The 25,245-nt window shown below is 46.3% G+C and overlaps 1 long non-coding RNA gene across 3 annotated transcripts; it reads right to left on the bottom strand.

Moving 5' to 3' along the window:
* Nucleotides 1–485: 485 nt before the first annotated feature.
* LOC144174175 (uncharacterized) lies at nucleotides 486–5,176 on the bottom strand. 3 transcript variants are annotated; one of them, XR_013323435.1, is made up of 5 exons: nucleotides 4,673–5,176; nucleotides 3,247–3,566; nucleotides 2,899–3,058; nucleotides 2,677–2,811; nucleotides 486–2,186 (listed from the first exon to the last, which is right to left on the bottom strand). It is a non-coding gene; the product is annotated as an uncharacterized LOC144174175 (long non-coding RNA). The 3 variants fall into 3 exon arrangements; XR_013323436.1 differs by having other exon boundaries at nucleotides 3,247–3,388; nucleotides 4,673–5,174; XR_013323434.1 differs by having other exon boundaries at nucleotides 3,247–5,173.
* Nucleotides 5,177–25,245: the final 20,069 nt, after the last annotated feature.

The following is a 25,245-nucleotide window of genomic DNA, read 5'->3' as shown; positions in this document are numbered from 1 at the left end:
CTGGAACACTGATCCACGTAAAATGATTATGGATTTATCCGGTGCGCCGTTCCAGGTACCTTCAGACCAGCTGTTTATATAAAACGGTATTCCGATAGACGTTGAGAAGCTGTCTATGGGACTCCACTTTTCCAATATATCTGCTTTCCTGTTGGTATAAACTGAGGTCATTTGCCAGGCTGGCGGATGCATTGGTATCAGAAGGAAACCGCAAGCACCATTCTAACGCAGCCTTGACATATGGCCCACAGTGATACCAACAATTGGAAAACAGAAACCGCCGCAGCAGTGTGTTCCCTGACAGTTCCCAACAGTTGCCTATCGGAGCACATTTCTATATAAAAGTTGGTCTGAGATACCTGGAGCGGCACACAGAGACTTTGGCTTCATCCGCCGCATCCTGTTCTGGGTTTTGGCTGCATGTAAAAGAAACAAGACTGGCATTAAAATACATACCAAACCAACTATTAGCACTGATACAATGCTTTTCAAAACACTAAGCAAATTTTATTCGCTCGTATTATTGCGTACATTTGAGATACGGAGACATATCTGTTTCCACTTGGGCAGAAAATCACCAGCGTACAGGATCAAATACAAAAGCGATATCAAGTGCCAAAAACGATCTAAGTGGCATTTTCCTATTTTCGCTAATATTTGCCATTCTTTTTTGCTAAAAAACATGGGTAATAAAGATGGCTTCAAGCGCAACCGCGTCACAAACAGACTTGTACATCTACCCTCGCACTAACTCAAAAAGCATTACACAACAGTGAGCATAAAATATGCTGTTTTATCACATGAAATCAGGTACCGCAAATGCGAAAGTACCCACAGCGCTTGCCATACCATGTTTACGCATCCCGGTTCCAAAATATGCAGTTTGCTATTAAATTGTAGGGAAAAGCCAAAAATACAAGCCATACACGGTTGGATTATCATAAGACCTGCAAGAGTGTAGGAAAAGAACACCGGAGCCAATACTAACAATATAACATTTTCACAGAAAAACTTACCGGAAGCATTGCACAACTAAAACATACACCATATATCAATATCAAGCTAACTGTAGCCAAAACCGATTATATACGCGCCCTGAAAAAGCCTTTCACTGAAGTCGCGTTGCTTCCCCGACAAAATGTAGCTATTTAAAATAACTTATCCAAAAAAAGCTCATGGCACCCAGTGTGAATATTACAAAATTTTACAAACCAGATAGCTCGGAGCATGTTACGCATTTTAAAATTTAACAAGCAGCCTAACTCTAAAGACGTTATTAATTCCTTCAAGAACAATTCAGACATCCCAAATAACCAAGCCAGGTAGCGTTGAAACATACAGGTAACCAATTTTACCAAGCGAACATGGAAGCATTTTTCCAGCCGGGACATTTATCTGAGGTAAAATTCACAGTTGCGTGCTATACAAACCCTACTATCATGACGACAGTATGCTTGTGACCAAAGCACTGCATCTAACAAGCAAGAAATGCAACTTAGTCCAAAGTAAACAACTTTTTCAAGCCAAATATGTATATTTCGCATTCTTCTAGGGCTTAGGTGTCAGCTAAGATACCGTACAAAAATTGATTATTAAAGCCCCAAACCGTCTGTGTAAATAATTACTCTCACGTTTGCATCCATCAACAGCAGCACTGCCATGGAAAAAAATTCGAGCTGCACTTGAATAATAAAAACATTACAGTGCAGTGCCATTAACTACATTACCAGAGTAACAGAGTAGCTGCAAAGGCAGCCTGCGCTTTGTGCCAATAATAAAAAATTGCAAAGGAAAGCACGACTTCGCTTTTGCAATTGACATGCCGCTTGCATCTACCAATCATTTGAACCACGACATATCTTTCCGAATAGGCTTCAACGTCTAACAATAATTTAAAACACCAAGTAGAGTGACCACATCAAGTCTTTCAACAGAGCTTTCAACTTAAATGACACCAGGCCACTGTTAAATGGCCAAGAACTCTCCGCAAAAGTCCCAAGAACTCTCCAATGTCGCATAAGCTTCAGGAGATTAAGATGAAATATACGGCGAGGAGGATGACCACATCTTGATGTGACAACACAGGCGGAAAATCCATGACGTGTTTCTTGCAGACAATATTTACGCTGCCATTTTCTTCTCTCAAAATAACTGGACCTCGAGAATAACTGGACCACGTAATGTACCTTTAAGGAAGGAAGAAGAAAATTTTGTTAGACGATGGCTTTTGAATGAGTGAGTTGCTTACGATACCCCTTTTATAACACAGAAATTGATTGAAATATCAGCGATTTCTTGGTTTCTTTTCTGGGAATGCTGCTAACAATTTACAAAAAATATTAGCACAGACTGTCAATGGCCGTTCTCTAATTCTGGAAAGCAACCGCACTGGGTGTGGCCGTGGTGCCGTATTATCACAGCAGCAACTCTCAATCTGAAAGCAAAATGGTTGCAAAACTTGAATGCAAAATAATAGTTTTTTTGTCCACATGTTGCAGCATCCGAAACAGGCTGAATGTGAAGGTATTTCCCAATATTGGAGTTCACGATTTATTTTTAACAGTAAGATTTTGCTACAAAGAAAACTACCACAAATTCAGTCCCGCAAAAATAAAATGCCAGCTTCAATAAACACTACCATAAATTGGGTCCCACAAAAATAAAATGCCAACTTACCCAACTAAAATTAAGATGCAGGCGTTCCTGGCAGGGCCTCCTCGGAGTGCATTTCCAGGAAAGTTTTGCCAACGTGTTCCCAAAAGCTCTTTCACCTACAGGTCAAGTCGTTTACACCTACAGGTCAAGTAGTCACTGAAATGGTGTTCCGAAGCCATTACGTATACTGCAACTACCTAAAAAGGGACTATCAAAGTTCCAGAACTGGGAGTGCGTACTTACTTGTAGAATGCAATGATTTCATCCCGTACAACGGCTTTCATGTGTTTCCTTTTTGTGAACACACGCCTTCAAGAACGGTGAACACACGCCTTCAAGAACCAGGAAAATGGCAGTATGCATTCCTTGTTCCATTGTTTTATGTCCCGGTCCGCCCTATTTCCTAGAGAATAAATACAGTATAAAAATATCGAAGCATAAATTTACGCTTCCCTCTAAGAAGGGAGTACTACAAGATCTCGTACAATGCCTGATTAGTTGTGCTAAAATTTATTTTGCAGCACGAGCCCTGGTAACGTTTTCAGGCGAAACAATTTTAAATATAAAAATATTTGAACATTTTAGGCTCACCTGTCATTGCTCCATGCGGAGTGGTGAACGTCTGTATAATACGCAACACTCAAGAGGCACTCTTTCGTGGCTTTATGACTTCCACAATGCATTCATAATCTGCCACACTTGTCCCGACGACGCCTCGGCGTGCCGAAGATGTCTTCAGCCACAGTGAATGCCACAGCCATGATATCAGAGGTATATGTAAGGAATGGAAATAATTCGTTTTAATTTCTGTTCTTCAGACAAAGGAAAACAATTGTCGCCAACTACCAGTGTAGAGACAACTGTCTTCACAGTCAGCTATCTGGACAGTCAGTCAGCCACCAGTCAGCCATCTGGACAGGTTATACAGATCGAATACAGAATGTAGCAATCTGCTTTCGCTGTATATTTTCTAAGTTCAAGGAAGCACAGAAATGGGTTAATGTTGGGTGCACATAGTGATGCAAGAACTTATCACCTGAGCTTTGTCGAAAATTATTTCGACTCTCCGGTTACCACCGACATTGACGGCATAAAAATGCAAGAGTGGCTTATTTCTAACGCGGTTAGTGAAGTAGCAACCACTAATTATGGATATTAAATAATTATCCTGAAGTCTCAAGTTACCACTGACATTAACAGCATAGAAACGGCAGCACACTTTCTATACACCCGCTGCGTGTTTCCACATTTCTTCACAAAAGAAACGTTTGTTACTGCGGTACTGCTAAGACAACAACTGTCCCTACCCTTTCTCTACACTTCAGGCAATGTTATTTAAAATAGATCATCTCAATTGGTAAAAGGAATTGGAAGAAACATGGAACATAAACATGAAACAAGGAATCATGGAACCGATAAACGTAAGATGACGCCTTGAAAGCACATCAACACAACTCGAAATAGCGTCTACCTTGCGCGCAACGGGCAAGGTCGAAGACTCCCGGTCTGGTAAGCACAGTAAATGAATTCTACTCAGCAGACTAACACAACGCCGCAATTACCACGCAAGTTTTAAAAATACCAATAAATCTAAGGACGGACGCTCCGAAAAACTTGCTTGGAAGTTGTACACGTGTGCACGCGCGATTATCGCGAGCGACTAACCCGAGAAGATTCGCTACCGCAGAGATACACAGCAACCGTCAATATACAACTAAGCAAAACCACACAGTAAGGGAAAATCCAATCATGAAACGCGCAAACCAGCAACTTCCTTATAGCAATGGCTAACGTACGCAGTAAGAAATTTCCAGCCGACTCTGACCCACGAACACGGAAGTTTTAATAAATTACGGCTGCAAACGTTTCTCCAACACAATATGTTGCACGCCGCGACCATGAAGCATGGACGACACACGCGAATAACGGGCAGAGAAGCGGTATGTTTATCGAACGCAGTTAACAAGGATGTCACTGAACAACAACCGTTACCAGCACATAAATAAGCAGCACTGACCTTTTTTGCGCCTCCTGGCAAAACTCCACTTCGTCGAACAGAAAATACAGCCCGGGGATATGAAAAATTCGCAGTTGCACGCCGCAATCAACCCAATCAAACTGCTTTAACGGTTGTCGCCAGCGTGACCGAGAATTTCTTTAGTAAATATCAGGCGCATCGCGCGAGCAATTGAGAAACCCGCTTGGGAATGCCACTGGTGGCGCTGCATGCGGAAGACCATAAAATTAGCGGAGGGCATCCTGGAAGATGGGAGCGCTGCTGTCATTTAAAGTGTTGACGCAGTCCCGATTTTCATCCGTCGTCGTCGTACCCGTTGCAGCCCCACTGTACCGTGAATCAACGCAAAAACAGCTCTGCCGTGCTGCTGCTGACGCATGCGCATGGAATGCGCTACTGGAGTGGCGGTCTTTTCCTCATGGCTTCGGCAAACTTTCGTTCTCGCGGAGGCTTTGGCGATGCGCCCCCATAAGAGCTCATACAAACTCGGCACACGTGATGGCTTTTATTTGATTCGGAAAACGGGCATATGCGTCTACGCGGACGTTTACGCCCGCTGAGGTCGAAACAAAGCTCAGATAATAGCCGCGTTAGCGCGTTAATACTGGCTAAAGTTTTTTCTCGCGGAGGGCCGTGAGTGCGTGCGATATCCGAGCTTAACTTTGGATGACAATTTCTGCGTTACTATTTACAATGAACGCAAAAGGGCGTGGCTTCATTAACTGCTTTTCTCGACAACAAGCCTTTCCGTAGTCAATAAAATATACTGCGACGCTCTTAGATACCCACGTTATATAGAGCTACTTACAGCTAATTACCCAGTAATAATACATCGGCCCGTTACCCAGCCCTTTTCCCTCCTGAACACCAATACTACAGGAAAACAGCAACTGGGGAAGCAGGTAGAGAAGGCGGATCATTCAATGAACTTCAATTACTATGACAAGACACAACAACAGCAAGTTAATTCAGCGCATTTTTGCCGTTACTGCACAGTATAATTAGGAATTACAATGTCATTTCAGCATTAATACATGCAAAATAATGCAGGTATCACGTGGTATATTTAGTTGTCCAAGTTTAGTTCCGTTCACCCAGTTAACCGCTCCCTGCAAAGAGGCTTTTGTTTTTGCTTGTGGAAATTAAAAGGGACGCACCTGTTAGCATTCCTATCGGACTTACTACGTCATGACCAACGGACTTAAAAACCATCGTGCACCAATACGAATAGTTTTAAAAATACATACCGAGGTTCACAACGGCTTAGTTTGCTTATTTTAATATATGTCGCTTCAGTATCGCTTCTCTACTGAAACAAAGAAATAAAACTCTTGCATGACCGCTAGCGCCTTCCAGTGAAGACTGGATAAACCAAAATGCGTTTCTTGTTATTTTTTATCTCTGCAAAGAAATGATATACAGCTGACTCCCGTTAAGACGAACCCGATGGGACCGTAAAAATGTATTCGTATTATCCGAAATTCGTCTTAAGCGGAGGTGTATTGCATTGTGGACGTTACAAGAGAAAAATGTTGTGGTTCTTAATCAGTGTTCGTTTTAACCCAGTTCGTCTTAACGAGGGTCTACTGTATTTCTAGAAGAAGCAAACCGGGTCGTTAGTGTCGTTTCTGTGAATTTGTAAAACTTCTTCCATCGGTACATGGTGCTTTTGAATTAGTAAGTCTCATAAATTTGCGTCATGAATTAGTGAGTCCCATATGAATTGGATCAGGTGAGTCACCCTTAATATCATGTACGAGACGAAAAATGCTAACGAACATCCCAGCATATATAACTGCATGCCTGACATGCTGCGTGCAGTGTGAAATGCGGCACACTCGGTTAACACTATGTATATACCGCATCAGGGCATAAATAACGTGGACTAAGTACCTATTTTACAGCAGATTGTAGCCATTTATACGTTCCTGTAAAGCACTTAAAATTGTGCACGTACTACAACACAGCGAGCTGATGGCTGAGCATTGAGCAAAAAACTGTGTTTCTGCGACGCTTTGTGAACCAAATGCAGAACATGCAATAGTCTCAACAAGTATATATATTTCTTTATGAGGTATCCACAAAAGCCCAATGAATTCTTCGGCACTACCGCGGCTCTGTCCCAAACGCAGAAGGAGAACCTGAGAACATCTGGTCCTTCTCAAATTCAAGTCATTGGTGATTTCAGACGTACTGCGCGTCTGCAATTAGCAAAAGATGATATTCACTAAAGCGGTTTGAGCGCCGCAGACAACCTGAGAGGGGTTCGTGGAATTTCTATTTTCGCTAAGATACCCTTTTCTCGCACCTTTCATGCTTTGTACGGTGTTGTTATAGCAGTGGACATTATTTTTTCTGTCAAATAACGTCACTAAAAGTACGTCTTAGCCGTCTTATATAAGTAAACTGCTCTAAGATAATTCCATAGATATCGACGAAGTTTATTAAATTTTATGTGGTGCGTGCGTGTGTGCTTGTGTGACTGCATGCATGTGTGTGTATGTGTGGGTGCGCGGGTGTGCGTTCGTGTCTGTATCTATGTCTGTGGGCGTGTGCGTGCAAGTGCTTGTGCGTGCGCTTGTGCACCAAAGCGCGTCAAATATATATGTGGTTCATTGTTCCAGTTAATGCACGATTCAGTGCATACTTCACTGCAGCGCACAAGTTATGTGGAACAAGACACCAGCAAAAAATATACAAAAGCACTGTCCAAAATTTTTACTGGGACATAAGTGGAACAGTAACTGGAACGGCCGACAGCGCATCCCCTCATTTATTCCGTTCCACATAATAACCACAAACCTAAAGAAAACAAATGCACAGTTCCAGATAAGATCCACTTATATCTCTCGTTCCATTTATTCTTCGTTTAGATCCAGATAAAAATATGTGGATCGCCCCGTTTAACTGGAACTTAAATGGAACCAGATTAAGAGTGTATATAGACACTATACACAAGCGCACACTGCTCGCAAAAAAATGACTTAGTTCCACGAGGTTCCTCCTCATTGCGGTCAATCATGTGACACTTCCATAGGCTTAACAATGCGATTAGCACGAAAAGGTCGTAGGGCACGGAACAGTGGCAGGAATCGTATACTGTAGGGGGTTACATCTATGTCTTTTTTAAAAGTCCGCTGGCGAACATGCTAAAAAAACACAGCATCCCTACATAAAACAAAGCAGTGATCAGTTGTCTCAGGCTGCGGGGTTGGTGTGGGGTTATCCCCACACCACCCCCGTCACTACCACCATAATCAGCATCACTGTCATCGCCTTCGCCATCATCGTCATGGCCATAATCATCATCATCCTCTTTCGGGACGAAGGCCTCTCTCACTGACCTCCATCCGCTTCTTTCTTGCGCTGCACGAGTCCATTCTTTGCTCTCACATTTTCTTAATCCATCCATTCCTCGAGTTACCGGTCTGCACTTATAGGTCTGTCTCTGGGTAGCCACTCTGTCACAGTGGTGGACCATCGGTTGTCATTTCGCCTGACTACGTAGCCAGCCCAAGCCCATTCCTTTTCTTAGTTTGTCTTATGATTTCCTCCACCAGAGCTTGCTCCCTGAACTAGGGCGCTCGTTTTCTGTCCCTAAGCATAACTCCCATCATCCGTTGCTCCAACGCTCGTTGGGATGGCCTAAGTTTTACTTCAACGCGCTTCGTAAGGGGCCAAGTTATTAAGGCTCCAATTTGCCATCACCGGCAGCCCGCATTGGTTGTATACTATTTTGTCAAGTGATAGAGATAGCCTACTTTTCATTATCTGGGGCTGCTTGCCGTATGCACCCCTGCCCGCACATATTCTGCGTCAGATTTCACTCTCATGGTTGGAATCACCACTGACAGGCTTCCTAAAGTATAGTTCTTGCATTTCGCTATTTGAACTGAAAAAATTACTCCCAGCATTTTTATTTATAAGTACTTTAGATTTGTTCATATTTATCTTCAACTCTACCGCCACGATTTCAGACTGTAGGTCCTGAAACACTTTTTGCGGCTCTTCACCGGCTGCACGGAACAAAATAATGTCTGTGTCGTCTGCAAACCTCAAGTGGCATAATAATTTACCGTTTATCCATAACCCTGCTTTATCCCAGTCAAGCCTACCGAATTCCCCTTGCAGACATGCTGGGAACAATGTCGGTGATATGGTATCTCCCTGTCTTACTCTCTTAGAAGAAGCCTAAGTACATCTGTAAGCAAAACATATAAAAATGGTCATAAGGCGGCACTCAAATAGCCGTCCATTTACAGTAGGATATATAACCCCAGTGTGTGTCGACACATTCGTTCAGGGTATGTGAGGAAACGCCTTGGTACTGACGGGTGTGTGTATCCAAGTGTCGCTGGTGGGATATATCCGCCTAAAGGGCCAAAATCTTGTGTCCGGTAGTCGAATCAGATACCAAATTTCTTGAACGGTGTGCATGCCGGGGTTTTCTATCGCGACAATTCAGCGGCGATGTCAGCACATGAAGGACGGAAGGATGTAGAAGGAAGGCAGGAAAGTTAACCTGGCTAGAGCCTAGTTCGCTATCGTGCACGTAATTTCGCGATGTGGAAGGCTGCTGTTCAAAGGAGACATTGCCTCAACGATCTCATGAAGAAATATCGAACAAGGCCATTTTATAGATCCTAATTTCAGCACGACTTTAGTACTTCAAGGGGAACGAGGCGGCACACGCCGCTGCCGGCGTTCATACCCACCGGGCCATTTCTCAAGAAGGCGAAGTAAGCCCCTTCGCTCTCCCAAGCCCGCTACTCTTAATTCATACACGGACGACGACGCTTCCCGCCACTACATCCCCATTTATCCAGAGGAGGAGAAGGAGGAATAAACGTGTATCCAAAGTTGTGAGCCCCTTTGAGTCCGTCCGGCTTTTTGGGATCGCTGCACCAGCCAAAGCTGGTCGTCAGGGTCCGAGCTGGACAGTGCTCTCTCCCAGTGCTCAGGGGAGGGGAACGGCAGGGCGGGGGTAGGTGTGGTTCTTATCACAGCCCCACATGATATGGTAGACGGTGCCCGGAGCCTCGCAGAAGCGGCATTGCAAGGAGTACAGGGTGGGGACCAGAAAGTGGGCTCTAGTGGGGTGGGGAAATGTGTTTGTTTGAATGCCTCGGAGGTGGCGCTCTTGTTCTTTGGTGAGACATTTGTGCACAGGAGGATATAGCGTTCGTGATCCGTGCTTAGCCCATATCATTGCTTAGCACATATCAACGAACAGCATTTTTCCGGCAATTTGTAACCTGTTATCTGGAATGCCTCTATCTTTGCGTAAACTATTCGGCACGTGGGACAACCTACGAAACCTGACGAACAACTTCATTGCCGTCCGGGTGCTCGTTATAGCGACAAAGATATGCGGGCACTACACTGTTGATGTATGTTTCGTTTGCTTGCTGTACATATAACGGATATCTCACTGATTTATTGAGCAACGCGCCGACGCTACACAGGTGATGAGGCGCGCCATAATGGAAGGCTCCGGATTAAATTCGACCACCCAGGGATGTTTAACCTGCGCCGAAATCTCGAACACACGGGCGTTTTAAGCCTCCATCAGAAAAGGGGCCGCCGCGGCCTGGAATCGAACCCGCGTCTTTGGTATAGTATCTCACTGAGCGTACATATGTTCCAGTAGCGATCCGCGTTGTAATGGAATTTTATTACATTGTTCATGCTTAAAAAGGCCACTGTAGCTTTCCTTAATTACAAAGTTTGGAGTAACAAGCTTCTGTTTTGTTTCTCTCTCTCTTTCTCTCTCTCTCTCTTTCATATCTCATTCCAGGGAACATTTACTAGTGTTAGCATATTGTTACAAGAAGACGACGGCGATGATGGGAGTGCAACATGGTACTTTGGGTCCAACGTCAGAAGAAACAGAAGCTGGGCAGGAGCGCACCCAGCGCGGGCTCTGTCATGCTCACATTCATCATCATCATCATCGCCAGCCTAGCTGCGCCCACTGCAGGGCAAATGCCAGGGATCCACTCTAGTACCCTTAATGATGAACGGTTATCTTGCCTTCGCATTACATGCCCTGCCCACGTCCATTTCTTCTTCTTAATTTCTACTAATATGTCCTTAACACGCGTTTGTTATTCCCTGACCCACTCCGCTCTCTTGTCCCTTAACGTTACACCTATCATCTTCCGCTCCATTGCTCGCTGTGTCGTCCTCAATTGAAGTTGAACCCTCTTAGTGAGCCTGCACGTTTCAGCCCCGTAGGTGAGCACCGGTAAGATGCAGCTGTCATACACTTCCTTCTTCAGGGACAATGGTAGGCGGCTGCCATTCAAGATACTGCAAATACGTCGTTCTCCCATCTCTTTGTTCATGTCCTTCGTCCTGCTACCTCGTAACAATATTTTCGCCATTTGTAATAACTGCCTTAATTAGGGCGTGAAAGGCTTTGTTCTGGCCTCGTAGATTGTCCCCTGCGGACAAAGTCTCCGCAAGGACAGGGGGTCCCAGGTTACGGGTATGTTTGTTATTTAATTTCCCCCGCTCGGTCGCACAGATGGGGGGCATTCAAGTAGTGGTGACGCATGTCTTCATGTCTTGAATGTCCACAAGTAGAGCAGGCGTCGTCAGCGAATCGAATATGGTAGAGCAATATCTTGGTGTGGGAAACGTCGAAACGAAGGCGATGTAATAGCGTGTTGACTGAACAACTGAGATGAGACGTACATGGATAGGTAAAGGACGGGCTCACGCGATACAATATTGCGTAATAGCTGTATCCTAGACGAGATTACAAAGTAGCGAAATTAACGGTTGCACCTTAGCAAAGGCGCTTTAAATTGTAAAGCTGGCCTGTGCGCATGTGACACGCGCGGTATTTTTAGCGAGGGCAATTTTCTCTGACCCGTGGTAGTCGAGGTCAGCGTGCATTGTTCGCCATTGTTTGCCATTGTTCCCACATTCACGGAAGCGAAAGTCGATCCGTTTCCTCGTTTCTACGGCGGAAAGCCGGGTGGTCAAGGGAAGACCGTTGCGGAAAATTGCGACCGTGTGTGTTGACGGGAGGGATCTTGGAGACGGGGGAAACACCACGATAGTTCAGAGAATGCCATTCTCAGACCGGTCATTTCAGATTGAGTTGAATCTTGCTTTCACCCAACGTACACGCACGAATGCGTTGTTGCACAAGCGGGGGGTGGGGCATAGATTAAATCAAGGACGTCGAAACAGTCAGCTAACCACAGAAAGAGGGCCACTACTTACAATGCCTTTAGACTCCAGGAACTTCTGCCTTCAGAAGGCTTGCGATGACCTTTGTAGCAGTATTTAGATTCATGCTGTTATTACTTTGGGCATGATTATCAATGTTACGCGTTTTCATTATGACCTTGAGAGAAGCTGCCTATGACCCTAAGGGCGGTCATGAGTCGCAAAATATGTTGTTACCAAATCAATCTTATTTTGCCTTCGATAGTTTTGTTCTCCGCTCGTTTTGAAGTGCAGAACACTTGAGGGTCTCGCCTTGTCGTAAGTCGCTCGCTGGACCCAAGCAGAGCCACACGAGCCAAGCGGTTTATACAGACATAAGCGTTCGAAACTCGTGAACCGCTGGCGCTCGTCATATATCTCACTGTTTTATTATCGCGAAGAAAACTGTAGGTACATTTGAGGCAAAATATACGTAATTAATCACCAGCGCTCGCGTTCATTTAGTTAGGAACGCTCGTTGGGTTGGTTTTTACAATAGTAAGCGAAAAAAAGTGGCCGTGTAATGCCGGCCCTTGCGGGAGGAAAAGCAAGCACAAAAAGAACAGAACTCCCGCTGGCGCAGTTTCAGGCAGGGGGCGCGCGAGCACTGCGAAGGAGGGAAATTTGAATTGCATTGGGTGGTAGCAGTGAGCGGATAACGGCGCTGCAGCCCATTATGGCTAATCACTACTCTGCACTTCCGACAGCTTTCACATTGAGTGGAACGGCTTTTCCACTGTGCTGGACGCTGCGGGGATGAACCGGGTGGAAAAGCGGCCACGGTGCATTTCTTTCACTTTAAAAGCTAGAAATCTACTACGCCACGTCTCCCAAGGTCGTTCACCGCGTGACTATGACCTTGAGCTTCCACAGCCGTAGCCTGGCATGTGGGACGCCACGCCACGTGATCTGCTGCGGAGAGGTGCAACAGCCGCAGTTACTCGGAGCCTCACTGCTACGGTACCACGGGAACAGGAGAGGGTTTAGCGGCTGCTTCGTCGACGTTTGGCCGCTCAGTCTCGCCATGGATGGCGCCCCGGCTGAGCATCAGTGCAAGCGACAGGCTGAATCCAAACATACAGTGGATACAGCTAGACAGCAGGCTAGGAAAATACAGGAATTTGTGCTGCTTTCGCGTGATATTTCATGGTTGGCACAACCAAATCGTCTGCCAGTTCTTTGTTTTGTCGCTTACAGGTTGTCTTCACAAGATCTCATTAGAAGGCAGGAAGGAAACAAACAATTGATTCAAAGCACCCTTCGTCCAGGGGGCCTCCTTGGGAAGCTGTAGCCAAGCTTTCCTTGGCTCAGGACGTTAGTGGGAGCTTCATCGCCGCCCCGGGTTTAAGGGGGACTCACCTGCCCACATTCACAAGGGACTTACTCATACATAACATACGGGCTGAAATAGCATCGTATACCGACACGAAAAGTTTTACCAATTCATAGAAATGTTCCTAACAGCATAGTTTGCTTCATTTAGAAATATAGCCTGTATTCAATAGCGAGGTACGCATGCAGGCAACCATGTGAGTGCGCCGTCACTGGTTACGTCGGGCTCCGCGGGATTGCGGTACTTGTCCGTGCTAAGCGCATGATATGTGTTGGACATTCTAAGCTATAGCCTGCCGAACGCAAGGTTATGCCTGTACTCCAATGTGAGTGCGATTAATAACAACTCTGTTGACACCACCGTTGAGAATCGGGTTGAAACGGAGCAGACGACGCACGCCGGTGTTATATTTTTCTTCGGCGTGCGGCCGCAGTGGCACGAGCCGCGCCATGTCCGTGGCCGTTTCAGTGTTGCCAAATGAAGAAATTGACAGCTAAACTTTTCAATGAATACCACCTATACTGCTTCGTTCCTGGGATAAAAAAATTACCAAGAAACGCTTTTTGGTTTATCCAGTTTTCACTAGATAGCGCTAGCTGTCTAGCAAGCAATAGTTTTATTTTTTGTTTCAGTACAGAACTGACATATCTCTAAAAAGGCAAACTAGGCCGTTGGGAGTGTTGATATGTATTTGTAAAGCTTTTCGTAGCGATGCACGATGATTTTTAAGTCCGGGGGTCATGAAGTAGTGCGAAAGATTCCGTAAGAATATTAATAGGGGCGCCCCTCTTAAAGGGCCCCTGAAGTGAATAATAAACGCCGCCTACTTACGTCACCACATTAAGGTACGTGTTGGATGTTTACGATATGTTCTTAGTTTTCCTGCCGACATAAAGGCATATTTTACCGAGAAAAATACGTTCGAAAGTGCTGCTTTCCGCTCTGCTGGCCTCTTAGAGACAATATATATATATATATATATATATATATATATATATATATAGAGAGAGAGAGAGAGAGAGAGAGAGAGAGAGAGAGCAACTTTATTGTGTGCCCGGTGGGAAAAGGAAGAGGTTGGAGGTCTTCTTCGGTCTTCTTAATAGATTCGTAACCGATCTTTTGATGGAATTTGCCACGGCTTGTTGTCATCCGCACATGAAATAAATTCGATCACCAAACGTATGCACACACTCGGCCCTAAATGCTTAGATAGTCACGGCAAATTGGTACATGCCCGCCCGCGGTGGCTCAGTGGCTCAGGCGTTGTGCTGCTGAGCACGAGGACATGGGTTCGATTCCCGGCCGCGGCGGCCCCTTTTCTGATCGAGGCGAAAAGCAAAAACGGCCGTGTGTGCGAGATTTCGGTGCACGTAAATATACCCAAGTGGTCAAAATTAATCTGGAGCCCTCCACTACGGCGCGCCTCATCGCCGGCGTCGGCGCGTTAAACCCCACGATAAATCAATCAAAAATTGGTACATGTTTAAATGTGCCATTCCATTGTAGCGATCAGCCACGCCCACTTCCGATGTGTATGCTTATTCGCCGGGCTGCTAACACTCTGCGTTACAGGCCCTTTCCCACAACCTGAACTGAAGAAGTCGAAACAAGCTGTCACACAAATCAATTTTTCATGGCGAGTACTACCGCAACTCTTGACGAATATAGGTCTGCCGATAGGGGGCCATCGTAGAATTTTTAATCAAGCACTGTCGCTTGCCAGCTTTCGTAAAACTATTTGTATAGTACACAGGAGATGGGGGGGTCTAACTTAATAAATCTGTGAATTGTATTCCTGATAGGTCCCGAAGAATGCTAACAGCATTCTTCGGGACCTAACATAATGCTAGCAGCAAAACGAAACACCGTCGAACGTGATAATAGCCGTATAATTATACCCAGCAGCAAACCGAAACCAGTTCACAATTCATAGAAAGACAATATAATTGCTTATAATTGCTTTTGAGAGACTACGTCGATTGTTTGTAACATAATAATTGTTGAAATCGGGTTCTCGGTCAGTTTTCGTGGATTGACAATTTCGCCTGGCTGGATACCTTTAGGTTAATCTGAAAGGCCAGTGAACTCGAAACACACATGTCGGCAACTGTATTGACGATGGCATCCAACGGGAAGGTTCGAGGCATGTTGTTTTAACGTGCTAGGCAGACAAAACACAAGTTTGTTTATTCGAAAGATTTGGTGTTTTTAAGTGCCCCCAGTGCTTGTCCGGCACCAAACAGCGCTGTATTCACCGAGAAATTGAAGAATTTAAGCATTAATTTTGTCTCTCCCGCTGAATCGTGTGCTTCGCGACATCTGCGATGACGTATCCCGAGCAAGTACTGAAGCGATACGTAAGTATGCCGACTAGGGCTGCAGCCAACGCCGGAATGACTTGTTTGCTGTCAGCCGTCCTGGAAGGCGCCACCATACTGCTCAAGACGGCTGTCCACCCTCGCTTTGTTTTTGAACGGATTTCGCCTAAATAATGTTTATTACAGTTGATAATACTCGTTTCGTGAAACAGTGAGTAGCTTGACAAACTAGAGTCACAGAAGACAATGTCGCTTATGCCAGTTGGCCTGTGCAAGCTCAACGCGCCGGACGTCTGCTTAGCTACAACCGATAATATGCGCGCAGTACGCGCTGGTGCTTCTATGTTTACGTGTGCGTTAATAACTTCTATTGTGTATTCCACCATTCTAACTGCTATGAATTAAATTTAAAGCATTTTCTGCAAGCATATAACCCCTGTTTTATTCGCGTGGAATTTTTCAAGCCACAGCCAATCGCGCAGCTGCCATAGGTTCTAGTCATAGGTTCTGTTGCGGGAAATGAGCTAGTGGGTCGCATGGCCATTCTCTTTTCCTAATTATAGAGCCTATTTGAGTGAAGTTTGCGTTAAAAAGGGCGTAATTGTTAGCCAAACGAGGAAATCTTTCGTATGAACCAAACTCACATTTTGTTGGCACGATCCCTTTAAGATTGCGTGGAGTAATACTAAATGTGCGAATTATTACAGTTTAATTTTACCGCGTTAATGGAAAGAAGACGCACCTTGATGACGAGCTTTTTTTAGACATGAATGGCTCAAGTGAAACTTTTGTCTTGACTCACCCATTCATTATCACGCTCTGCACTTTTACACACTTGTCCTGATCTAAAGCCCAAAGTTTTCGAGAAAGCCGGCAAAGTGACAGCTTCCAACTGATGTGGGAGTCCGTGTATTGAGGCTGCAGTAGGCGACGGCAACCTTCGACGTCAGCGACTAAAGTAGACTCGCAAAACTGCCATAAGACAATCAACTGTGCCATCGATAGTAAACCAGCGGTACTTTTTTAAACACGAAAGTGTTTTATTCCGGGATACACAGAGATTTCACCGACGTCATATCCATCACGGAAATGACGCCAGTACAATGAAGCAAGCGGCCTGTAAAGGGTGCACGCCTGCACACAGGGCTTCTTGCAAGGAAGCAGCGTTTAGTACTTACGAGTACGTTATACTACGTATAGGGTTTTTCGTTTTCGGTATTTATATTTTAACAAAAAAGTGTTTTATGCCGGGATACACCAAGATTTCACTGATGTCATATCCGTTACGGAAATGACGCTGGTGCACCTTTGTTGAAGCGACCCGCCAGCAGGATGTCGCTCGCCAAGCGCACCCAAAGACAGCCGTCGACTCGCAAATCATGCTGAGCTGCAGATTTCACTGCACATTTCACTTTCGCGTTTTACCGATTTCTATGGAAGAGGAATCAACCACAGTTTTTTTAGTATTATCGATAGTTAGAAGAAAACTATCGATAGTATCCGCGGTCATTTTATGGGTAGTTTTGCATCGCTAATACCGCCGCACCACATTGCAAAATGGTGGGGGAAGACGATGGCAATTTTGAGGAGCCAGACGCCGGCAGAGGCAGCGGACTTTGAATTTACCGCGTGAGTATGGAAGAACCTGGCCGTATAATAGCAGGGATCTGGACGCTATGACGCAAATGCGCGTTGCTGAAGACAAAGACGAGCATAAAGTGGCGAAAGCTTGAGAGAGGCTAAGGAACTCTGTTACTAAGTGGAACAACGTTGCGGGCACTCTATTTGATTGCGAATGAGTTATATTTGGTGCGGCTGTTCTTTACCGCGTATTCCGAAGACCGCATGGGTTTGTTTGCCGCGTTCAAAATGTGCGCTGTTGGGTACGAGGCCCTAAATTCACAATTCCAGACCACAGTGGCTCTTCTTTCAGGGTAGACTGGAAGCGAAAAAAAAAAAAAAAAGAAATCCGAATCCCACGCACAGGTGCGAATCGACGTAACGTGAAGCTTTCATCGTGGCAAACCTAAGCTGAAATGATTTTGCGTGTGGCATTTTTTATAGAGTGGCCTTGTGCTTGACGTAGCTGTTGATTTTTCAGAGCGGTGAGCACCGGCGAGTGCAACGAGAAGCGTTTCGAGTCTCAACGTCCCTGGTGAAGACGCCACCAGCTCTAAGTGGAGAGAGCGTGATACACGCATGAACTAGAGCTTCCCCGGGTGCCCCAGTAACTTGTCAAGGTAGCCTCAGCCTCCTATCCGAGGAAGCTAAGCCATGCAGATTGCGCAAACTATCGTGAACGCGTTGCACGATAACTTGCGGGTACTAACATAGGGAATTCCCTGCTCACACTCGTCTGTTTCACCGCTGCCGAAAAACATGCGCACAAGATCGGTCAGCGGAATCTCTAACTAGAAAGAGCTGGAAGCAACGCGTCCTCGGAATAGCCCTGGCGTGTAGATTTAGTTTTGTTTCGTTGGGAAAGAGCCCACGAAATTGCCTTGTTTTCGTCGAGCACCCTAGAAAAAGGCCACTCGTCGTACGGCGGGGGAAGAAAACAATGGGAATGGTCAGCGCTCACGAACGTTGCTAGGTTCTTTAAGATGGCCTTCCAAGGCTTATATGGCGCTATACAGCTAGCGCACCTGAAAAGAATTGGCACCCTGACTGCATCAGGCGGTTAACGTTAAGTACCCTACGCAATTAAGAAAAGCAACGACACGTGTGTAAAAAACAGGCGTTGTGCAGAGAAAGACGGACGAGTGTTTGTAACAAAACCTCGGGTGCGGAAGCTTCTTACGCACTGCAATATTTGATAAATTTAAAATAGGGGTACTTTGTAACTAAGTTCTGTATGAACCCGTGTGATTTACCAGAACGGCGGAAGCACATCAATAGCTAACAAGGTAAAAATATGTCTTCGGAAGAACAATGAGGTCCACTCAAAGGCGACATTTCTGAAAAGCTACGCGCGGTTTGAGAGTCGCTGCGCTGCGGCAGATACACGTTCTGCTCCGCTGGCCAAGGTCGCAGTTTTATTTCTTGGCCAATGCAGCTGCTCTTCACGCCCTCGATGGAGACATCGAGATACTGTTTCAATTAGATGACGAGGCCCGCAGGGTAGGTTGCCCTCGCATGTTACGCCAGATGGAGACAAAGAGTATGCCAAGTTTACCCGCGCACGTGTACCTGCAGCGAACGAGCCTGCCCCGTGATCGCCTATTGAGATCATCGCAACGCGGGAGGGATAAAAGAGCTTTTGTTTCGAGTGACGTCGTGTCAGAAGGCACCCGCAGGCGAAGAAGGTCTCTAAACGTAGTACAGTAAAAGCTCGTTAATTCGAACTTGAAGGGAACCATAAAGTTCGAGTTAAGCGGAGTTCGAACTATACTCGGTTACAACTTAAGAACGGCACCAAAGTTGCCGCTGTGCCTCATCACCGCAGCCGGATGTCAGTCCGCGCAGCACAAGTAGCGCGTTACTGGGAATATTTTGAACATGGCACGAGCCGTTTTTTTGTATCTTTTTGGACCTAATATGCTTATAAACTACTGCAGCGACGGCAAACAAACTACGTGAGAAAAGGCAGACGCTATCACGCATTCGTGGCAGTCTCCTTTCAAAACGCGCGCGCCCGTTGACATCCGGGTCCGTCGCTTAGGCGGAGTGATACCGTGCATGAGCTGGTGCCGTTCTTAACTTGCTCCCGAGTATAGAGGGCGGGCGCTAGAATGAATGGACATCGCGCCACACTGCGCTGGCAGAACGCAAAGAAACCACCTCTGGGATCGTTATCGCGAATTAGGCGCTATTAGACGTTTGTAGCAGGTGATTTCGTAAATAATGTCCATGGAGCTCGAACAGCGAACGAAATTATTTGACTGTTCCCCGCGGAACCAAAATAAGCTGTCGCAGCAGCGTAGCTAGCGCGTGCGCTACGATGTTGTTTTTCTGTTTCGTTGTTCTGAATCTCTATAGTAAATTTGGTTTGGTTTGGGCTTGCAACACCTTGTAATCACTCTGGGCCGAGTTCTTCTGCGGGGAGCGATGGAAACCAGGGGACCATGGTTCGAGTTACCCATTCTGGATACCGACGCGTTCGAACTATCGGGCGGTAGCATTTCGGCTGGCGTACCCGCAAAATTTCCCGCCATTTTTCCGCGGGGCTACCATCGTTGCCAGACCAGGACTTCCCTCTGTTGATTAGCTTCATACATTCGCGGGTACTACAAACGTATTGGGGCCCGTTTACAAAGGCCGCGGATCTGTCAGCCCACTCTGGTTCAAACCCATGCGCGCTCGCGCCGCGGGCTCGAGCTCGAGCCAGGGGTTTTTTTTTTTTCTTGCCTCGTCACCGCGGGAGGGCCACGGATCTGCCAGTCCGCTCTGGTTGCAAACAAACCCCTGCGCGCTCGCGCCGGGGCTCGGGCTTGGGCCCGGGTTCCTTCTTTTTTTCTCTCGCTTGGTCCCTAGGGGAGGTGCTACAAACGTATGGGGCCCGTAAAGGCAGTCCGTAAAGGGGAGCGCAGTCTTGGTCTGGCAACCATGGTAGCCCCGCGGAAAAATGGCGGGAAATTTTGCGGGTACGCCAGCCGAAATGCTACCGTTTTCCCCCGCTGAAAAATAGAGGGCTGAGCCGGGACCAGGGCGTCACTTCGAATTAAAGATAAGTTCGAATTAACCGAGTTGGAATTAACGAGTTTTTACTGCACGCGAGTTTAAACTTTGGGGCGCAGATTCCTTCATCGACAGTCTTGAAGTTGCATGACGAGCACACACAGAAAACCAGAGTGAGAGAGAGAGGAAGAGAAGATAGGTTTTATTTAAAGGGAACCTGCAACACTCCCGATAAACGCTTTCACTTTTTACTTTGCGTCTCGAAGCATTCTGAAAGCTGTAGTTATCGCCAGCACGGAGCGGCACTGCGTGATTTGCTCGTCGCAGCAGATACGCCTTCCGTTTCTGCTTTGCTCTCTTAAATTTTTTGTAATGTTGCTATCAAATTTGCTTATAGCTGCCGCTGAAAGGAAGCCGGCCAATAGCCGCTACATCGCTCTAATGACGTCATTCGAGCGCTCGAAAAACGCCAAGCCTGGGAAAGAGAAAAAATCTTTTTTGAGCAACTTTCAAAGTTATCCGATGACAGAGCAGGAATTTTTGGCTCAGGTAGTTTGTGACCGGCTATTCAAAGTACTGAATGTGTTTATTGACTACTTTCTCAAGGCATTTGAGAATATTAAAAAAAGTTTTAAAGGTGTTGCAGGGCCTTTTTAAAGGGGACATGCAGACAAAATGCAAGTTTGGTTCGTTCGAAAGGTTGCCTCGTTAGAATAACACTGACACCACTTATAAAGCAAACTTCACTCGAATAAGCTTTATAATACGGAAAAAGTAGTATGGACATGCGACCCACTCGCTCATTTCCCGCATTAGAACCTGTGACGTATTCTGGGAAGCTGTGCGACTGCTGCGGCCGACAAAATCTAACGGAAAATAAACCGGGGTTATAAGCTTCTAGAACGAGCTATTTGCGGTTACATCTAATTCATAACATTTTTATAGCAGTTAGAATAGTGGGGTAAACAATGGAAGTTACGAACGCACGCGTAAACATAAAAGCACAAGTGCGTACTGCGCGCACAATATCGGTTGTAGCTAAACAGACGTCCGGCACGTTAAGCTTACACTGGTCAACTGGCATAAGCGACATTGTCTTCTGTGGCTCTGTTGAGCAAACCCAGTGTTCACGAAACGAGTACTATCAACCGTCACAAACATGATCCAGGCATGAATCCGGTCATAAACAAAGCGAGGGTGGACAGTGGTCCTGAGCGCCTTCCAGGACGACTGACAGCAAATTTAAGGCGTTCCGGCGTTCGCTGCAGCCCTAGTCCGCATACTTACGTATCGCTTCAGTACTTGCCCGGGATACGTCATCGCAGATGTCGCGAAGCACGCGATTCAGCGGGAGAGACAAAATTAATGCTTAAATTGTTTAATTTCTCAGTGACTAAAGCACCGTTTGCTGCCGGACAAGCGCTGGGCACTATAAAACGCCAAATCTTTCGGATAAAACAAACTAGTATTTTTCCAGCATGGCCCCTTTAAGCGGGAAAGGTGGCGTATGAGGTAGGGATCTGGGACATCCTATCAGGTTCACTTGTGCTCTAAAATTAGAATTGTGGGTCCCTTGGGAAGGCATGTTCTAGGGCCTCTATCGTGTTCATATTCATGCTTTGTGCCCTGAACACAAGTACACTTGAGCACGTATCCGTACACGAGTAGGCAGATAAATGTATGCGAGTTTAACTATTTGAAAAAAAAATTTTTCTGCACGCCAGACAGAGGAAGAGAGACGGAAAGAAAAACAGTAATTCGCCTGAGTGTCACAAGTTTAAAATTTCAGGTTTAACATAACAAAATGCACTATAGCCCCTTCAATAATCAATGGTTTCTGAATAATCTAGGCCACATACGGCTAATTAAAGCACCCGCTACGTTGTGTACGTTATAATTTTGGTACTTCCCCTAGGTAAGACATGCGGTTGCTTTGGTGAGAGTTGCAACGGTTACTCTGAACTAAGCAAGAATTCCACGCCCAGTCTCTGCTATGAAGTCAGTTTTGGAAGCTCTGTTTCTCTCGTAGCTTGGTGATTAGACCTGTGCACAAAGTGAAAGCCTGTGTTTTGCTCAAAACGAGGCGATTATCTCGTATAAGTAATGGAGTTTTCCTGTTCTAGCAGCACTTGTTACTTTCCTGTGCTTGACGTAATGGGCCTGTTGGCGAAAAATTTTCGAACGAACAGAGCAATCAATTTTCGCAATGTCCGCGAGTTGCCTGCTCGGAAGCTTTTCTGAACAGAGGACGACCGGAAAGAAATGACATGGCTACCCACTGAAGCTTATTTTCGTGCGTCGGCGAGTACAAAAGGTACAGCGAATGAACAAAGGGGTTCACTGTGTTCGCGCAATGTAATTTTTTTTATCATAAATTTAGACTGCCGCCATGGCGTGATCGATTATGCATTGACACAGGCTGATCCACTCTCTTCGATTGTAAGGGCACCAAGTAAGGTGCCTAAACGACCTAGTGATAGAGCACCCCGCTTCACTTAACACGCCACGTGAACATGTAGTCGTGCACCGGTGAGGCTGAATACGAGCCAAGCCAATCCTCATTGTCTCAGTCATCAAGAAAAACAGCGACAAAAAAAAAGCGCTGGAGATAGTACACCGTCCACGCGTCAGCAGTCTATCGATCGCGAGGAGCGGGGACAAAACAGATTATCGGCGCAGTGTGGCCGCGTGACTTTCCCTGCGGTAACAACAGGAGGAGATGGATTGTTTTGTTAATTTGCGCCTGTACTTGCCTTCGGGCGAAAATAAGGTCCGCTCGGCTGCGCCAGCAGTGAAGAGCATGTCGCGTACCTGCTATCATATGCAGGGTACATTTGGACAAGCGTAAATGAACCGACCAAGTAATCAAAATAGAGCAGCATAGCAAGCTAGTCGATCAGGGATAAAAAGATATGTTTCGATCCTCGTAGTGGAGCCTATATCCATAAAGGAAGACTTCAATCTTGATTTCGGCGCACGTTAAAGATTCCCAGGTGGTCAAGATTAATCCGGAGCCCTCCACTACGGCGCGCCTCATCGCCTGCGTTGCGTCGGCGCGTTAAACCCAACAATCAATCAATCAATCAATCAATCAATCAATCAATCAATCAATCAATCAATCAATCAATCAATCAATCAATCAATGAAACTTCTTGAAATGCATCCTCCTGTCCAGACCGATGCCCCCAGAGCCCTTGATTTCACGCGGAGCGCGTCTTGGCATGTACAGCCGGAATGTTTACTGGCGTTAGCTTTTTAAGCGAAGCTTTATATTGCTAGACGAAAGAGGTCCTGTGTACGCAGAAAATTTTCTTTCGCAACCCCATAAGCATGCGTGAAAAAACCACGTTGGAGACGAGTGAGAAAGGGGGAGTGTGGCTGGGTTTATCTCGCTCGTAGTAGAGCGGTCGCGCATCTAGCTACTGCGTGACGCGCAGATCAAGCGATAATGGCGGGCAGGTGCGGCGGTGATGTCGGACGAACAGGGTCAACGTGGTAATGGCAAACAGTGGCCTCACGTTACTTCGATGCGGGAAGGTCATACGCCATACGTACTTCCGCGGAGCAGGCAGCTTGCGATCAGCCACGCCGCGAGCAGGGACGGGAACGAAAGGAAATATCGCAACCACGCAAAGTGTATTGAAAAGACCTAATAAACCATTTGAGGAGTAACACAAGTGTAAACACCTGCAGCACGCTACAGCCATCTGCACGGAGTGCATGGACGCATTTTTTTGCGCGCACTTTTGAAGCCGAATTCTTACAGCATGGTTGAATAAACAGTTCAGAAATTGCAGCTTCCAGAAAGGGATAAAAATTAAGAACCCGACACTATACACCTCGCATGTTCGAGAAGGGTACAAGATGACACGAGTATAACTAAATCGCGCACCGATATCGCCGTACAATTACGCTGAGTCGTCATAACAATTGTACACCGCCCTGCAGCCAGATGTGCGCGTGACAGGGAGCGAAAATTTTTTTTTTCAGGGCTCTTAGCCTTCTCCTTTAGGCATGGAGCGGGACGGCGTCATCGCTCGCACCGCCTTGTTCGTTGGCCATGCTCTTGAGCCGCACAATGACGCAATTGTCCTGACCCAACACTGTGTCCGCCTTGCGTGGCCGGTCAACATTGGGCCTCTTCGATTTACAGTCTCGGACTCACCGCGGACTCCCCGAGAAGCAGTCCAACATTCGATTTTCCCGTGTATCCCTATGGCTTCGGGGAATCCTCGGACTACCCGCGGACTATCCGCGGTGAGTCCGAGAGTGTAAATCGAAGAGCCCCATTGTTGAGCCCCAATTGACATATAGGAGCCCCACATACGTCAGCAAAGAAGACTCTGTAGTGCGCCCGGTGCAGATATGCAGCAGCGCTTCCATCAAACACGTATCAAGAGTGAGCGCGCTATGGCGCATCACACCTTAGCGCGAGCGTCATCGTGACCCATAGTCGCGCCCGCCAGTGGTGAAAACTTTCCGCTCCTGTTTGCACGCCATCTGTTGGGGCAGTACCTTACGATCCCGAGGGTTTCAGTGGACACCGCAAGGTGGCGCTGCGGTATTTTTCTCTCACGGTCAACGCCGCGGCCGACACCGGATTTTCTGCGACACGGAGCCCTTAAAGGAGCCATGAAGAGAAAATGAAAGTTGGTTTTATTCGAAAGATTTCGTGTTTTATAGTGCCCCCAGCGCTTGTCCGGATACAAACGGTGCTTTATTCACTGAGAAATTAAACAATTCAGGTTAAAATTTTGATTTTCCCGCTCAATCGTGCGTTTTCGTGGTCCCAAGTGACATCACAGGAACCGACCGCTCTGCAGCCTAGAATACCTTCATTCACGCATCCGCCGTACAGGGTAGAGACACGTATACGCTGGCGCCGCCATTTTCGGTTGCTCGCTCGCCGCCGAAGCAAGTCATTGTGTCAAAACCGCGCTAAAATTATCGCCGCAACGCGGTTTACTGAAGAATTTTGAATCATATTGTCTGTTTCGCGTTGCTAGGTCTCGTGGGAAACGAAAAGAATAACGCGTTGAGCCCGTTGGCCCAATTGCGGCGGCACGGGACCGTTCAAAGGTTGT

This window comes from Haemaphysalis longicornis, unplaced genomic scaffold, assembly GCF_048455015.1.
Source record: "Haemaphysalis longicornis isolate Haplotype H1 unplaced genomic scaffold, Haemaphysalis longicornis Haplotype H1 scaffold_3, whole genome shotgun sequence".
NCBI lineage: Eukaryota > Metazoa > Arthropoda > Arachnida > Ixodida > Ixodidae > Haemaphysalis > Haemaphysalis longicornis.
This window is presented reverse-complemented; position numbering and strand designations above follow the sequence as displayed.